The following is a 16,631-nucleotide window of genomic DNA, read 5'->3' on the forward strand; positions in this document are numbered from 1 at the left end:
TGTCACTTCTGGCTGAGTGCGTGATAGGCCAGTGCTGGTGATGTGGGTGCAGTTTGTGTTTGTGATGTCACTTGTGGCTGAGTGCCTGATACGCCACTGCTGGTCATGTGGGTGCAGTTTGTGGTTGTGAGGTCACTTGTGGCTCAGTGCCTGATAGGCCAGTGCTGGTCACATGGCTGCAGTTTGTGGTTGTGAGGTCACTTGTGGCTCAGTGCCTGATAGGCCAGTGCTGGTGATGTGGGTGCAGTTTGTGATTGTGAGGTCACTTGTGGCTGAGTGCCTGATAGGCCAGTGCTGGTGATGTGGGTGCAGTTTTTGGTTGTGATGTCACTTGTGGCTCAGAGCCTGATAGGCCAGTGCTGGTGATGTGGGTGCAGTTTGTGATTGTGATGTCACTTGTGGCTCAGTGCCTGATAGGCCAGTGCTGGTGATGTGGGTGCAGTTTGTGTTTGTGATGTCTCTTGTGGCTGAGTGCCTGATAGGCCAGTGCTGGTGATGTGGGTGCAGTTTGTGTTTGTGATGTCACTTGTGGCTCAGTGCCTGATAAGCCACTGCTGGTGATGTGGGTGCAGTTTGTGGTTGTGATGTCACTTGTGGCTCAGTGCCTGATAGGCCAGTGCTGGTGATGTGGGTGCAGTTTGTGATTGTGATGTCACTTGTGGCTGAGTGCCTGATAGGCCAGTGCTGGTGATGTGGGTGCAGTTTGTGGTTGTGATGTCACTTGTGGCTCAGTGCCTGATAGGCCAGTGCTGGTGATGTGGGTGCAGTTTGTGGTTGTGATGTCACTTGTGGCTGAGTGCCTGATAGGCCACTGCTGGTGATGTGGGTGCAGTTTGTGATTGTGATGTCACTTGTGGCTGAGTGCCTGATAGGCCAGTGCTGGTGATGTGGGTGCAGTTTGTGGTTGTGATGTCACTTCTGGCTGAGTGTGTGATAGGCCAGTGCTGTTGATGTGGGTGCAGTTTGTGGTTGTGATGTCACTTGTGGCTCAGTGCCTGATAGGCCAGTGCTGGTCACATGGCTGCAGTTTGTGTTTGTGATGTCTCTTGTGGCTGAGTGCCTGATAGGCCAGTGCTGGTGATGTGGGTGCAGTTTGTGGTTGTGAGGTCACTTGTGGCTCAGTGCCTGATAGGCCAGTGCTGGTGATGTGGCTGCAGTTTGTGTTTGTGATGTCACTTGTGGCTCAGTGCCTGATAGGCCAGTGCTGGTGATGTGGGTGCAGTTTGTGGTTGTGATGTCACTTGTGGTTGAGTGCGTGATAGGCCAGTGCTGGTCACATGGCTGCAGTTTGTGGTTGTGAGGTCACTTGTGGCTGAGTGCCTGATAGGCCAGTGCTGGTGATGTGGGTGCAGTTTGTGGTTGTGATGTCACTTGTGGCTCAGTGCCTGATAGGCCAGTGCTGGTGATGTGTGTGCAGTTTGTGGTTGTGAGGTCAGTTGTGGCTCAGTGCCTGATAGGCCAGTGCTGGTGATGTGTGTGCAGTTTGTTGTTGTGATGCCACTTGTGGCTGAGTGCCTGATAGGCCAGTGCTGGTGATGTGGGTGCAGTTTGTGGTTGTGATGTCACTTGTGGCTGAGTGCCTGATAGGCCAGTGCTGGTGATGTGGGTGCAGTTTGTGGTTGTGATGACACTTGTGGCTCAGTGCCTGATAGGCCAGTGCTGGTGATGTGGGTGCAGTTTGTGGTTGTGAGGTCACTTGTGGCTCAGTGCCTGATAGGCCAGTGCTGGTGATGTGGGTGCAGTTTGTGATTGTGAGGTCACTTGTGGCTCAGTGCCTGATAGGCCAGTGCTGGTGATGTGTGTGCAGTTTGTGGTTGTGATGTACTTGTGGCTGAGTGCCTGATAGGCCAGTGCTGTTGATGTGGGTGCAGTTTGTGGTTGTGATGTCACTTGTGGCTCAGTGCCTGATACGCCAGTGCTGGTGATGTGGGTGCAGTTTGTGGTTGTGATGTCACTTGTGGCTGAGTGCCTGATAGGCCAGTGCTGGTGATGTGGGTGCAGTTTGTGATTGTGATGTCACTTGTGGCTCAGTGCCTGATAGGCCAGTGCTGGTGATGTGTGTACAGTTTGTGGTTGTGATGTGACTTCTGGCTGAGTGCCTGATAGGCCAGTGCTGTTGATGTGGATGCAGTTTGTGGTTGTGATGTCCCTTGTGGCTCAGTGCCTGACAGGCCAGTGCTGGTGATGTGGGTGCAGTTTGTGGTTGTGATGTCCCTTGTGGCTCAGTGCCTGATAGGCCAGTGCTGGTGATGTGGGTGCAGTTTGTGTTTGTGATGTCACTTGTGGCTGAGTGCCTGATAGGCCAGTGCTGGTGATGTGGGTGCAGTTTGTGGTTGTGATGTCACTTGTGGCTGAGTGCCTGATAGGCCAGTGCTGGTGATGGGGGTGCAGTTTTCGGTTGTGATGTCACTTGTGGCTGAGTGCCTGATAGGCCAGTGCTGGTGATGTGGGTGCAGTTTGTGGTTGTGATGTGACTTGTGGCTCAGTGCGTGATAGGCCAGTGCTGGTGATGTGGGTGCAGTTTGTGGTTGTGATGTCACTTGTGGCTGAGTGCGTGATAGGCCAGTGCTGGTGATGTGGGTGCAGTTTGTGGTTGTGAGGTCACTTGTGGCTCAGTGCCTGATAGGCCAGTGCTGGTGATGTGGGTGCAGTTTGTGTTTGTGATGTCACTTGTGGCTCAGTGCCTGATAGGCCAGTGCTGGTGATGTGGCTGCAGTTTGTGGTTGTGAGGTCACTTGTGGCTCAGTGCCTGATAGGCCAGTGCTGGTGATGTGGGTGCAGTTTGTGATTGTGAGGTCACTTGTGGCTGAGTGCCTGATAGGCCAGTGCTGGTGATGTGGGTGCAGTTTTTGGTTGTGATGTCACTTGTGGCTCAGTGCCTGATACGCCACTGCTGGTGATGTGGGTGCAGTTTGTGGTTGTGAGGTCACTTGTGGCTCAGTGCCTGATAGGCCAGTGCTGGTGATGTGGGTGCATTTTGTGTTTGTGAGGTCACTTGTGGCTCAGTGCCTGATAGGCCAGTGCTGGTGATGTGGGTGCAGTTTTTGGTTGTGGTGTCACTTGTGGCTCAGTGCTTGAGAGGCCAGTGCTGGTGATGTGGGTGCAGTTTGTGGTTGTGAGGTCACTTGTGGCTCAGTGCCTGATAGGCCAGTGCTAGTGATGTGGGTGCAGTTTGTGGTTGTGAGGTCACTTGTGGCTGAGTGCCTGATAGGCCAGTGCTGGTGATGTGGGTGCAGTTTGTGTTTGTGATGTCACTTCTGGCTGAGTGCGTGATAGGCCAGTGCTGGTGATGTGGGTGCAGTTTGTGTTTGTGATGTCACTTGTGGCTGAGTGCCTGATACGCCACTGCTGGTCATGTGGGTGCAGTTTGTGGTTGTGAGGTCACTTGTGGCTCAGTGCCTGATAGGCCAGTGCTGGTCACATGGCTGCAGTTTGTGGTTGTGAGGTCACTTGTGGCTCAGTGCCTGATAGGCCAGTGCTGGTGATGTGGGTGCAGTTTGTGATTGTGAGGTCACTTGTGGCTGAGTGCCTGATAGGCCAGTGCTGGTGATGTGGGTGCAGTTTTTGGTTGTGATGTCACTTGTGGCTCAGAGCCTGATAGGCCAGTGCTGGTGATGTGGGTGCAGTTTGTGATTGTGATGTCACTTGTGGCTCAGTGCCTGATAGGCCAGTGCTGGTGATGTGGGTGCAGTTTGTGTTTGTGATGTCTCTTGTGGCTGAGTGCCTGATAGGCCAGTGCTGGTGATGTGGGTGCAGTTTGTGTTTGTGATGTCACTTGTGGCTCAGTGCCTGATAAGCCACTGCTGGTGATGTGGGTGCAGTTTGTGGTTGTGATGTCACTTGTGGCTCAGTGCCTGATAGGCCAGTGCTGGTGATGTGGGTGCAGTTTGTGATTGTGATGTCACTTGTGGCTGAGTGCCTGATAGGCCAGTGCTGGTGATGTGGGTGCAGTTTGTGGTTGTGATGTCACTTGTGGCTCAGTGCCTGATAGGCCAGTGCTGGTGATGTGGGTGCAGTTTGTGGTTGTGATGTCACTTGTGGCTCAGTGCCTGATAGGCCAGTGCTGGTCACATGGCTGCAGTTTGTGTTTGTGATGTCTCTTGTGGCTCAGTGCCTGATAGGCCAGTGCTGGTGATGTGGGTGCAGTTTGTGGTTGTGAGGTCACTTGTGGCTCAGTGCCTGATAGGCCAGTGCTGGTGATGTGGCTGCAGTTTGTGTTTGTGATGTCACTTGTGGCTCAGTGCCTGATAGGCCAGTGCTGGTGATGTGGGTGCAGTTTGTGGTTGTGATGTCACTTGTGGCTCAGTGCCTGATAGGCCAGCGCTGGTCACATGGCTGCAGTTTGTGGTTGTGAGGTCACTTGTGGCTGAGTGCCTGATAGGCCAGTGCTGGTGATGTGTGTGCAGTTTGTGGTTGTGATGTCACTTCTGGCTGAGTGCCTGATAGGCCAGTGCTAGTGATGTGGGTGCAGTTTGTGGTTGTGAGGTCACTTGTGGCTGAGTGCCTGATAGGCCAGTGCTGGTGATGTGGGTGCAGTTTGTGTTTGTGATGTCACTTCTGGCTGAGTGCGTGATAGGCCAGTGCTGGTGATGTGGGTGCAGTTTGTGTTTGTGATGTCACTTGTGGCTGAGTGCCTGATACGCCACTGCTGGTGATGTGGGTGCAGTTTGTGTTTGTGATGTCACTTGTGGCTCAGTGCCTGATAGGCCAGTGCTGGTGATGTGGGTGCAGTTTGTGTTTGTGATGTCACTTGTGGCTCAGTGCCTGATAGGCCACTGCTGGTCACATGGCTGCAGTTTGTGTTTGTGATGTCACTTGTGGCTCAGTGCCTGATAGGCCAGTGCTGGTGATGTGGGTGCAGTTGGTGGTTGTGATGCCACTTCTGGCTGAGTGCGTGATAGGCCAGGGCTGGTGATGTGGGTGCAGTTTGTGGTTGTGATGTCTCTTGTGGCTGAGTGCCTGATAGGCCAGTGCTGGTGATGTGGGTGCAGTTTGTGATTGTGATGTCACTGGTGGCTGAGTGCCTGATAGGCCAGTGCTGGTGATGTGGGTGCAGTTTGTGTTTGTGATGTGACTTCTGGCTGAGTGCCTGATAGGCCAGTGCTGTTGATGTGGGTGCAGTTTGTGGTTGTGATGTCACTTGTGGCTCAGTGCCTGATAGGGCAGTGCTGGTGATGTGGGTGCAGTTTTTGGTTGTGAGGTCACTTGTGGCTCAGTGCCTGATAGGCCAGTGCTGGTGATGTGGCTGCAGTTTGTGGTTGTGATGTCACTTGTGGCTCAGTGCCTGATAAGCCACTGCTGGTGATGTGGGTGCAGTTGGTGGTTGTGAGGTCACTTGTGGCTGAGTGCCTGATAGGCCACTGCTGGTGATGTGGGTGCAGTTTGTGATTGTGATGTCACTTGTGGCTGAGTGCCTGATAGGCCAGTGCTGGTGATGTGGGTGCAGTTTGTGGTTGTGATGTCACTTCTGGCTGAGTGTGTGATAGGCCAGTGCTGTTGATGTGGGTGCAGTTTGTGGTTGTGATGTCACTTGTGGCTCAGTGCCTGATAGGCCAGTGCTGGTCACATGGCTGCAGTTTGTGTTTGTGATGTCTCTTGTGGCTGAGTGCCTGATAGGCCAGTGCTGGTGATGTGGGTGCAGTTTGTGGTTGTGAGGTCACTTGTGGCTCAGTGCCTGATAGGCCAGTGCTGGTGATGTGGCTGCAGTTTGTGTTTGTGATGTCACTTGTGGCTCAGTGCCTGATAGGCCAGTGCTGGTGATGTGGGTGCAGTTTGTGGTTGTGATGTCACTTGTGGTTGAGTGCGTGATAGGCCAGTGCTGGTCACATGGCTGCAGTTTGTGGTTGTGAGGTCACTTGTGGCTGAGTGCCTGATAGGCCAGTGCTGGTGATGTGGGTGCAGTTTGTTGTTGTGATGTCACTTGTGGCTCAGTGCCTGATAGGCCAGTGCTGGTGATGTGGCTGTAGTTTGTGGTTGTGATGTCACTTGTGGCTCAGTGTCTGATAGGCCAGTGCTGGTGATGTGGGTGCAGTTTGTGTTTGTGATGTCACTTGTGGCTCAGTGCCTGATAGGCCAGTCTTGGTGATGTGGGTGCAATTTGTGTTTGTGAGGTCACTTGTGGCTCAGTGCGTGATAGGCCAGTGCTGGTGATGTGGGTGCAGTTGGTGGTTGTGATGTCCCTCGTGGCTCAGTGCCTGATAGGCCAGTGCTGGTGATGTGGGTGCAGTTTGTGGTTGTGATGTCCCTTGTGGCTGAGTGCCTGATAGGCCAGTGCTGGTGATGTGGGTGCAGTTTGTGGTTGTGATGCCACTTGTGGCTGAGTGCCTGATAGGCCAGTGCTGGTGATGTGGGTGCAGTTTGTGGTTGTGATGTCACTTGTGGCTCAGTGTCTGATAGGCCAGTGCTGGTGATGTGGGTGCAGTTTGTGGTTGTGATGTCACTTGTGGCTCAGTGTCTGATAGGCCAGTGCTGGTGATGTGGGTGCAGTTTGTGTTTGTGATGTCACTTGTGGCTCAGTGCCTGATAGGCCAGTCTTGGTGATGTGGGTGCAGTTTGTGTTTGTGATGTCACTTGTGGTTGAGTGCGTGATAGGCCAGTGCTGGTGATGTGGGTGCAGTTGGTGGTTGTGATGTCCCTCGTGGCTCAGTGCCTGATAGGCCAGTGCTGGTGATGTGTGTGCAGTTGGTGGTTGTGATGTCCCTTGTGGCTGAGTGCCTGATAGGCCAGTGCTGGTGATGTGGGTGCAGTTTGTGTTTGTGAGGTCACTTGTGGCTCAGTGCCTGATAGGCCAGGGCTGGTGATGTGGGTGCAGTTTGTGGTTGTGAGGTCACTTGTGGCTCAGTGCCTGATAGGCCAGTGCTGGTGATGTGGGTGCAGTTTGTGATTGTGAGGTCACTTGTGGCTGAGTGCCTGATAGGCCAGTGCTGGTGATGTGGGTGCAGTTTTTGGTTGTGATGTCACTTGTGGCTGAGTGCCTGATACGCCACTGCTGGTGATGTGGGTGCAGTTTGTGGTTGTGAGGTCACTTGTGGCTCAGTGCCTGATAGGCCAGTGCTGGTGATGTGTGTGCAGTTTGTGGTTGTGATGTACTTGTGGCTGAGTGTGTGATAGGCCAGTGCTGGTGATGTGGGTGCAGTTTGTGGTTGTGATGTCACTTGTGGCTCAGTGCCTGATAGGCCAGTGCTGGTGATGTGGGTGCAGTTTGTGTTTGTGATGTCACTTGTGGCTGAGTGCCTGATAGGCCAGTGCTGGTGATGTGTGTGCAGTTGGTGGTTGTGATGTCACTTGTGGCTCAGTGCCTGATAGGCCAGTGCTGGTGATGTGTGTACAGTTTGTGGTTGTGATGTGACTTCTGGCTGAGTGCCTGATAGGCCAGTGCTGTTGATGTGGATGCAGTTTGTGGTTGTGAGGTCACTTGTGGCTCAGTGCCTGATAGGCCAGTGCTGGTGATGTGGGTGCAGTTTGTGGTTGTGAGGTCACTTGTGGCTCAGTGCCTGATACGCCACTGCTGGTGATGTGGGTGCAGTTTTTGGTTGTGAGGTCACTTGTGGCTCAGTGCCTGATAGGCCAGTGCTGGTGATGTGGGTGCAGTTTGTGGTTGTGATGTCACTTGTGGCTCAGTGCCTGATAGGCCAGTGCTGGTGATGTGGGTGCAGTTTGTGTTTGTGATGTCACTTGTGGCTGAGTGCCTGATAGGCCAGTGCTGGTGATGTGGGTGCAGTTTTCGGTTGTGATGTCACTTGTGGCTGAGTGCCTGATAGGCCAGTGCTGGTGATGTGGGTGCAGTTTGTGGTTGTGATGTCACTTGTGGCTCAGTGCGTGATAGGCCAGTGCTGATGATGTGTGTGCAGTTTGTGGTTGTGATGTCACTTGTGGCTCAGTGCGTGATAGGCCAGTGCTGGTGATGTGGGTGCAGTTTGTGGTTGTGAGGTCACTTGTGGCTCAGTGCCTGATAGGCCAGTGCTGGTGATGTGGGTGCAGTTTGTGTTTGTGATGTCACTTGTGGCTCAGTGCCTGATAGGCCAGTGCTGGTGATGTGGCTGCAGTTTGTGGTTGTGAGGTCACTTGTGGCTCAGTGCCTGATAGGCCAGTGCTGGTGATGTGGGTGCAGTTTGTGATTGTGAGGTCACTTGTGGCTGAGTGCGTGATAGGCCAGTGCTGGTGATGTGGGTGCAGTTTTTGGTTGTGATGTCACTTGTGGCTCAGTGCCTGATACGCCACTGCTGGTGATGTGGGTGCAGTTTGTGGTTGTGAGGTCACTTGTGGCTCAGTGCCTGATAGGCCAGTGCTGGTGATGTGGGTGCATTTTGTGTTTGTGAGGTCACTTGTGGCTCAGTGCTTGAGAGGCCAGTGCTGGTGATGTGGGTGCAGTTTGTGGTTGTGAGGTCACTTGTGGCTCAGTGCCTGATAGGCCAGTGCTAGTGATGTGGGTGCAGTTTGTGGTTGTGAGGTCACTTGTGGCTGAGTGCCTGATAGGCCAGTGCTGGTGATGTGGGTGCAGTTTGTGTTTGTGATGTCACTTCTGGCTGAGTGCGTGATAGGCCAGTGCTGGTGATGTGGGTGCAGTTTGTGTTTGTGATGTCACTTGTGGCTGAGTGCCTGATAGGCCAGTGCTGGTGATGTGGGTGCAGTTTTTGGTTGTGAGGTCACTTGTGGCTCAGTGCGTGATAGGCCAGTGCTGGTGATGTGTGTGCAGTTTGTGTTTGTGATGTCCCTTGTGGCTCAGTGCCTGATAGGCCAGTGCTGGTCACATGGCTGCAGTTTGTGGTTGTGAGGTCACTTGTGGCTCAGTGCCTGATAGGCCAGTGCTGGTGATGTGGGTGCAGTTTGTGATTGTGAGGTCACTTGTGGCTGAGTGCCTGATAGGCCAGTGCTGGTGATGTGGGTGCAGTTTTTGGTTGTGATGTCACTTGTGGCTCAGAGCCTGATAGGCCAGTGCTGGTGATGTGGGTGCAGTTTGTGATTGTGATGTCTCTTGTGGCTGAGTGCCTGATAGGCCAGTGCTGGTGATGTGGCTGCAGTTTGTGTTTGTGATGTCACTTGTGGCTCAGTGCCTGATAAGCCACTGCTGGTGATGTGGGTGCAGTTTGTGGTTGTGAGGTCACTTGTGGCTCAGTGCCTGATAGGCCAGTGCTGGTGATGTGGGTGCAGTTTGTGTTTGTGAGGTCACTTGTGGCTGAGTGCCTGATAGGCCAGTGCTGGTGATGTGGGTGCAGTTTGTGATTGTGATGTCACTTGTGGCTGAGTGCCTGATAGGCCAGTGCTGGTGATGTGGGTGCAGTTTGTGGTTGTGATGTCACTTGTGGCTCAGTGCCTGATAGGCCAGTGCTGGTGATGTGGGTGCAGTTTGTGGTTGTGATGTCACTTGTGGCTCAGTGCCTGATAGGCCAGTGCTGGTCACATGGCTGCAGTTTGTGTTTGTGATGTCTCTTGTGGCTGAGTGCCTGATAGGCCAGTGCTGGTGATGTGGGTGCAGTTTGTGGTTGTGAGGTCACTTGTGGCTCAGTGCCTGATAGGCCAGTGCTGGTGATGTGGCTGCAGTTTGTGGTTGTGATGTCACTTGTGGTTGAGTGCGTGATAGGCCAGTGCTGGTCACATGGCTGCAGTTTGTGGTTGTGAGGTCACTTGTGGCTGAGTGCCTGATAGGCCAGTGCTGGTGATGTGTGTGCAGTTTGTGGTTGTGATGTCACTTCTGGCTGAGTGCCTGATAGGCCAGTGCTAGTGATGTGGGTGCAGTTTGTGGTTGTGAGGTCACTTGTGGCTGAGTGCCTGATAGGCCAGTGCTGGTGATGTGGGTGCAGTTTGTGTTTGTGATGTCACTTGTGGCTGAGTGCGTGATAGGCCAGTGCTGGTGATGTGGGTGCAGTTTGTGTTTGTGATGTCACTTGTGGCTGAGTGCCTGATACGCCACTGCTGGTGATGTGGGTGCAGTTTGTGTTTGTGATGTCACTTGTGGCTCAGTGCCTGATAGGCCAGTGCTGGTGATGTGGGTGCAGTTTGTGTTTGTGATGTCACTTGTGGCTCAGTGCCTGATAGGCCACTGCTGGTCACATGGCTGCAGTTTGTGTTTGTGATGTCACTTGTGGCTCAGTGCCTGATAGGCCAGTGCTGGTGATGTGGGTGCAGTTTGTGGTTGTGATGCCACTTCTGGCTGAGTGCGTGATAGGCCAGGGCTGGTGATGTGGGTGCAGTTTGTGGTTGTGAGGTCACTTGTGGCTCAGTGCCTGATAGGCCAGTGCTGGTGATGTGGGTGCAGTTTGTGGTTGTGATGTCACTTGTGGCTCAGTGCTTGAGAGGCCAGTGCTGGTGATGTGGGTGCAGTTTGTGGTTGTGAGGTCACTTGTGGCTCAGTGCCTGATAGGCCAGTGCTGGTGATGTGGCTGCAGTTTGTGGTTGTGATGTCACTTGTGGCTGAGTGCCTGATAGGCCAGTGCTGGTGATGTGGGTGCAGCTTGTGATTGTGATGTCACTTGTTGCTCAGTGCCTGATAGGCCAGTGCTGGTGATGTGTGTGCAGTTTGTGGTTGTGATGTCACTTGTGGCTGAGTGCCTGATAGGCCAGTGTTGGTGATGTGTGTGCAGTTTGTTGTTGGGGCCCTTGCGGTACTTCAGAACAACAATCTATATGAAATATAGAGTATGGAACTACACTGTTTAGGATTAGTTGCTTAGCACAACTTGGTTAGCATTAGTAGCTAAATTTGCTGAAGCCTTAGGCCTCAGGCTGTAGCCGCTGCTACGTGCTTTAAAGTAGTTTTACCAAGGACGCTGGTGCAGCTGGGAATGATACATCCTGAGAAAGTACAGATAAGCTAGCAGAAGCCAGTGGGAACCAAGGTTAAGGGCTAGACAGCTTTGCTAAACAAGCAGCAAGGTACAAGGCATGACCGCTTCGTGCGTGATCGGTGCAATGATTGGCTACCTGTGACATAATCTGTATGAACCACAAATCAAGGGCCAGAGCGCCGAATACCTGTACTTATAAAATGGGCAAATTGCTGAATAAAGATGGAATTGAACCTGCATTCTGTGAATGCGTATGATTCCTTCCCGTCACTCCCGCGGACCGCGACAGTTTGTGGTTGTGATGTCACTTGTGGCTCAGTGCCTGATAGGCCAGTGCTGGTGATGTGGGGGCAGTTTGTGGTTGTGATGTCACTTGTGGCTCAGAGTCTGATAGGCCAGTGCTGGTGATGTGGGTGCAGTTTGTGTTTGTGATGCCACTTGTGGCTCAGTGCCTGATAGGCCAGTGCTGGTGATGTGGGTGCAGTTTGTGTTTGTGAGGTCACTTGTGGCTCAGTGCCTGATAGGCCAGTGCTGGTGATGTGGGTGCAGTTTGTGATTGTGAGGTCACTTGTGGCTGAGTGCCTGATAGGCCAGTGCTGGTGATGTGGCTGTAGTTTTTGGTTGTGATGTCACTTGTGGCTCAGTGCCTGATACGCCACTGCTGGTGATGTGGGTGCAGTTTTTGGTTGTGGTGTCACTTGTGGCTCAGTGCCTGAGAGGCCAGTGCTGGTGATGTGGGTGCAGTTTGTGGTTGTGAGGTCACTTGTGGCTCAGTGCCTGATAGGCCAGTGCTGGTGATGTGGGTGCATTTTGTGTTTGTGAGGTCACTTGTGGCTGAGTGCCTGATAGGCCAGTGCTGGTGATGTGGGTGCAGTTTGTGGTTGTGGTGTCACTTGTGGCTCAGTGCTTGAGAGGCCAGTGCTGGTGATGTGGGTGCAGTTTGTGGTTGTGAGGTCACTTGTGGCTCAGTGCCTGATAGGCCAGTGCTAGTGATGTGGGTGCAGTTTGTGGTTGTGAGGTCACTTGTGGCTGAGTGCCTGATAGGCCAGTGCTGGTGATGTGGGTGCAGTTTGTGTTTGTGATGTCACTTCTGGCTGAGTGCGTGATAGGCCAGTGCTGGTGATGTGTGTGCAGTTTGTGTTTGTGATGTCACTTGTGGCTGAGTGCCTGATACGCCACTGCTGGTGATGTGGCTGCAGTTTGTGTTTGTGATGTCACTTGTGGCTCAGTGCCTGATAGGCCAGTGCTGGTGATGTGGGTGCAGTTTGTGTTTGTGATGTCACTTGTGGCTCAGTGCCTGATAGGCCAGTGCTGGTGATGTGGGTGCAGTTTGTGTTTGTGATGTCACTTGTGGCTCAGTGCCTGATAGGCCAGTGCTGGTGATGTGGGTGCAGTTTGTGGTTGTGATGCCACGTCTGGCTGAGTGCCTGATAGGCCAGTGCTGGTGATGTGGGTGCAGTTTGTGATTGTGATGTCCCTTGTGGCTCAGTGCCTGATAGGCCAGTGCTGGTGATGTGGGTGCAGTTTGTGATTGTGATGTCACTTGTGGCTCAGTGCCTGATAGGCCAGTGCTGGTGATGTGGGTGCAGTTTGTGTTTGTGATGTGACTTCTGGCTGAGTGCCTGATAGGCCAGTGCTGTTGATGTGGGTGCAGTTTGTGGTTGTGATGTCACTTGTGGCTGAGTGCCTGATAGGCCAGTGCTGGTGATGTGGGTGCAGTTTTTGGTTGTGAGGTCACTTGTGGCTCAGTGCCTGATAGGCCAGTGCTGGTGATGTGGCTGCAGTTTGTGGTTGTGATGTCACTTGTGGCTCAGTGCCTGATAAGCCACTGCTGGTGATGTGGGTGCAGTTTGTGGTTGTGAGGTCACTTGTGGCTCAGTGCCTGATAGGCCAGTGCTGGTGATGTGGGTGCAGTTTGTGGTTGTGATGTCACTTGTGGCTGAGTGCCTGATAGGCCAGTGCTGGTGATGTGGGTGCAGTTTGTGATTGTGATGTCACTTGTGGCTGAGTGCCTGATAGGCCAGTGCTGGTGATGTGGGTGCAGTTTGTGGTTGTGATGTCACTTCTGGCTGAGTGTGTGATAGGCCAGTGCTGTTGATGTGGGTGCAGTTTGTGGTTGTGATGTCAGTTGTGGCTCAGTGCCTGATAGGCCAGTGCTGGTCACATGGCTGCAGTTTGTGTTTGTGATGTCTCTTGTGGCTGAGTGCCTGATAGGCCAGTGCTGGTGATGTGGGTGCAGTTTGTGGTTGTGAGGTCACTTGTGGCTCAGTGCCTGATAGGCCAGTGCTGGTGATGTGGCTGCAGTTTGTGTTTGTGATGTCACTTGTGGCTCAGTGCCTGATAGGCCAGTGCTGGTGATGTGGGTGCAGTTTGTGGTTGTGATGTCACTTGTGGTTGAGTGCGTGATAGGCCAGTGCTGGTCACATGGCTGCAGTTTGTGGTTGTGAGGTCACTTGTGGCTGAGTGCCTGATAGGCCAGTGCTGGTGATGTGGGTGCAGTTTGTGGTTGTGATGTCACTTGTGGCTCAGTGCCTGATAGGCCAGTGCTGGTGATGTGGGTGCAGTTTGTGGTTGTGATGTCACTTGTGGCTGAGTGCCTGATAGGCCAGTGCTGGTGATGTGTGTGCAGTTTGTGGTTGTGATGTCAGTTGTGGCTGAGTGCCTGATAGGCCAGTGCTGGTGATGTGTGTGCAGTTTGTTGTTGGGGCCCTTGCGGTACTTCAGAACAACAATCTATATGAAATATAGAGTATGGAACTACACTGTTTAGGATTAGTTGCTTAGCACAACTTGGTTAGCATTAGTAGCTAAATTTGCTGAAGCCTTAGGCCTCAGGCTGTAGCCGCTGCTACGTGCTTTAAAGTAGTTTTACCAAGGACGCTGGTGCAGCTGGGAATGATACATCCTGAGAAAGTACAGATAAGCTAGCAGAAGCCAGTGGGAACCAAGGTTAAGGGCTAGACAGCTTTGCTAAACAAGCAGCAAGGTACAAGGCATGACCGCTTCGTGCGTGATCGGTGCAATGATTGGCTACCTGTGACATAATCTGTATGAACCACAAATCAAGGGCCAGAGCGCCGAATACCTGTACTTATAAAATGGGCAAATTGCTGAATAAAGATGGAATTGAACCTGCATTCTGTGAATGCGTATGATTCCTTCCCGTCACTCCCGCGGACCGCGACAGTTTGTGGTTGTGATGTCACTTGTGGCTCAGTGCCTGATAGGCCAGTGCTGGTGATGTGGGGGCAGTTTGTGGTTGTGATGTCACTTGTGGCTCAGAGTCTGATAGGCCAGTGCTGGTCACATGGCTGCAGTTTGTGGTTGTGATGCCACTTGTGGCTCAGTTCCTGATAGGCCAGTGCTGGTACATGTCTGCAGTTTGTGATTGTGAGGTCACTTGTGGCTCAGTGCCTGATAGGCCAGTGCTGGTGATGTGGGTGCAGTTGGTGGTTGTGATGTCCCTTGTGGCTCAGTGCCTGATAGGCCAGTGCTGGTGATGTGGGTGCAGTTGGTGGTTGTGATGTCACTTGTGGCTCAGTGCGTGATAGGCCAGTGCTGGTGATGTGTGTGCAGTTTGTGGTTGTGATGTCACTTGTGGCTGAGTGCCTGATAGGCCAGTGCTGGTCACATGGCTGCAGTTTGTGGTTGTGATGTCAGTTGTGACTGAGTGCGTGATAGGCCAGTGCTGGTGATGTGGGTGCAGTTTGTGATTGTGACGTCACTTGTGGCTGAGTGCGTGATAGGCCAGTGCTGGTGATGTGTGTGCAGTTTGTGTTTGTGATGTCACTTGTGGCTGAGTGCGTGATAGGCCAGTGCTGGTGATGTGGGTGCAGTTTGTGGTTGTGATGTCACTTGTGGCTGAGTGCCTGATAGGCCAGTGCTGGTGATGTGGGTGCAGTTTGTGGTTGTGAGGTCACTTGTGGCTCAGAGCCTGATAGGCCAGTGCTGGTGATGTGGGTGCAGTTGGTGGTTGTGATGTCCCTTGTGGCTCAGTGCCTGATACGCCACTGCTGGTGATGTGGGTGCAGTTGGTGGTTGTGATGTCACTTGTGGCTCAGTGCCTGATAGGCCAGTGCTGGTGATGTGGGTGCAGTTGGTGGTTGTGATGTCACTTGTGGCTCAGTGCCTGATAGGCCAGTGCTGGTGATGTGGGTGCAGTTTTTGTTTGTGAGGTCACTTGTGGCTGAGTGCCTGATAGGCCAGTGCTGGTCACATGGCTGCAGTTTGTGGTTGTGAGGTCACTTGTGGCTGAGTGCCTGATAGGCCAGTGCTGGTGATGTGGGTGCAGTTTGTGGTTGTGATGTCACTTGTGGCTGAGTGCCTGATAGGCCAGTGCTGGTCACATGGCTGCAGTTTGTGGTTGTGATGTCACTTGTGGCTCAGTGCCTGATAGGCCAGTGCTGGTGATGTGGGTGCAGTTTGTGATTGTGAGGTCACTGGTGGCTGAGTGCCTGATAGGCCAGTGCTGGTGATGTGGGTGCAGTTTGTGGTTGTGATGTCACTTGTGGCTGAGTGCCTGATAGGCCAGTGCTGGTGATGTGGGTGCAGTTTTTGGTTGTGAGGTCACTTGTGGCTCAGTGCCTGATAGGCCAGTGCTGGTGATGTGGCTGCAGTTTGTGGTTGTGAGGTCACTTGTGGCTCAGTGCCTGATAGGGCAGTGCTGGTGATGTGTGTGCAATTTGTGGTTGTGATGTACTTGTGGCTGAGTGCCTGATAGGCCAGTGCTGGTGATGTGGCTGCAGTTTGTGATTGTGAGGTCACTTGTGGCTGAGTGCCTGATAGGCCAGTGCTGGTGATGTGGGTGCAGTTTGTGGTTGTGATGTCACTTGTGGCTCAGTGCCTGATAGGCCAGTGCTGGTGATGTGGGTGCAGTTTGTGATTGTGAGGTCACTTGTGGCTGAGTGCGTGATAGGCCAGTGCTGGTGATGTGTGTGCAGTTTGTGGTTGTGATGTCACTTGTGGCTCAGTGCCTGATAGGCCAGTGCTGGTGATGTGGGTGCAGTTGGTGGTTGTGATGTCCCTTGTGGCTGAGTGCCTGATAGGCCAGTGCTGGTGATGTGGGTGCAGTTTGTGGTTGTGATGTCACTTGTGGCTCAGTGCCTGATAGGCCAGTGCTGGTGATGTGGGTGCAGTTTGTGGTTGTGAGGTCACTTGTGGCTCAGTGCCTGATAGGCCAGTGCTGGTGATGTGGGTGCAGTTTGTGGTTGTGATGTCACTTGTGGCTGAGTGCCTGATAGGCCAGTGCTGGTGATGTGGGTGCAGTTTGTGATTGTGAGGTCACTTGTGGCTGAGTGCCTGATAGGCCAGTGCTGGTGATGTGGGTGCAGTTTGTGGTTGTGATGTCACTTGTGGCTGAGTGCGTGATAGGCCAGTGCTGGTGATGTGGGTGCAGTTTGTGTTTGTGAGGTCACTTGTGGCTGAGTGCCTGATACGCCACTGCTGGTCATGTGGGTGCAGTTTGTGTTTGTGATGTCACTTGTGGCTCAGTGCCTGATAGGCCAGTGCTGGTGATGTGGGTGCAGTTTGTGGTTGTGATGTCAGTTGTGACTGAGTGCCTGATAGGCCAGTGCTGGTGATGTGGGTGCAGTTTGTTGTTGGGGCCCTTGCGGTACTTCAGAACAACAATCTATATGAAATATAGAGTATGGAACTACACTGTTTAGGATTAGTTGCTTAGCACAACTTGGTTAGCATTAGTAGCTAAATTTGCTGAAGCCTTAGGCCTCAGGCTGTAGCCGCTGCTACGTGCTTTAAAGTAGTTTTACCAAGGACGCTGGTGCAGCTGGGAATGATACATCCTGAGAAAGTACAGATAAGCTAGCAGAAGCCAGTGGGAACCAAGGT

Source organism: Apteryx mantelli, chromosome 6, assembly GCF_036417845.1.
Source record: "Apteryx mantelli isolate bAptMan1 chromosome 6, bAptMan1.hap1, whole genome shotgun sequence".
Lineage (NCBI taxonomy): Eukaryota > Metazoa > Chordata > Aves > Apterygiformes > Apterygidae > Apteryx > Apteryx mantelli.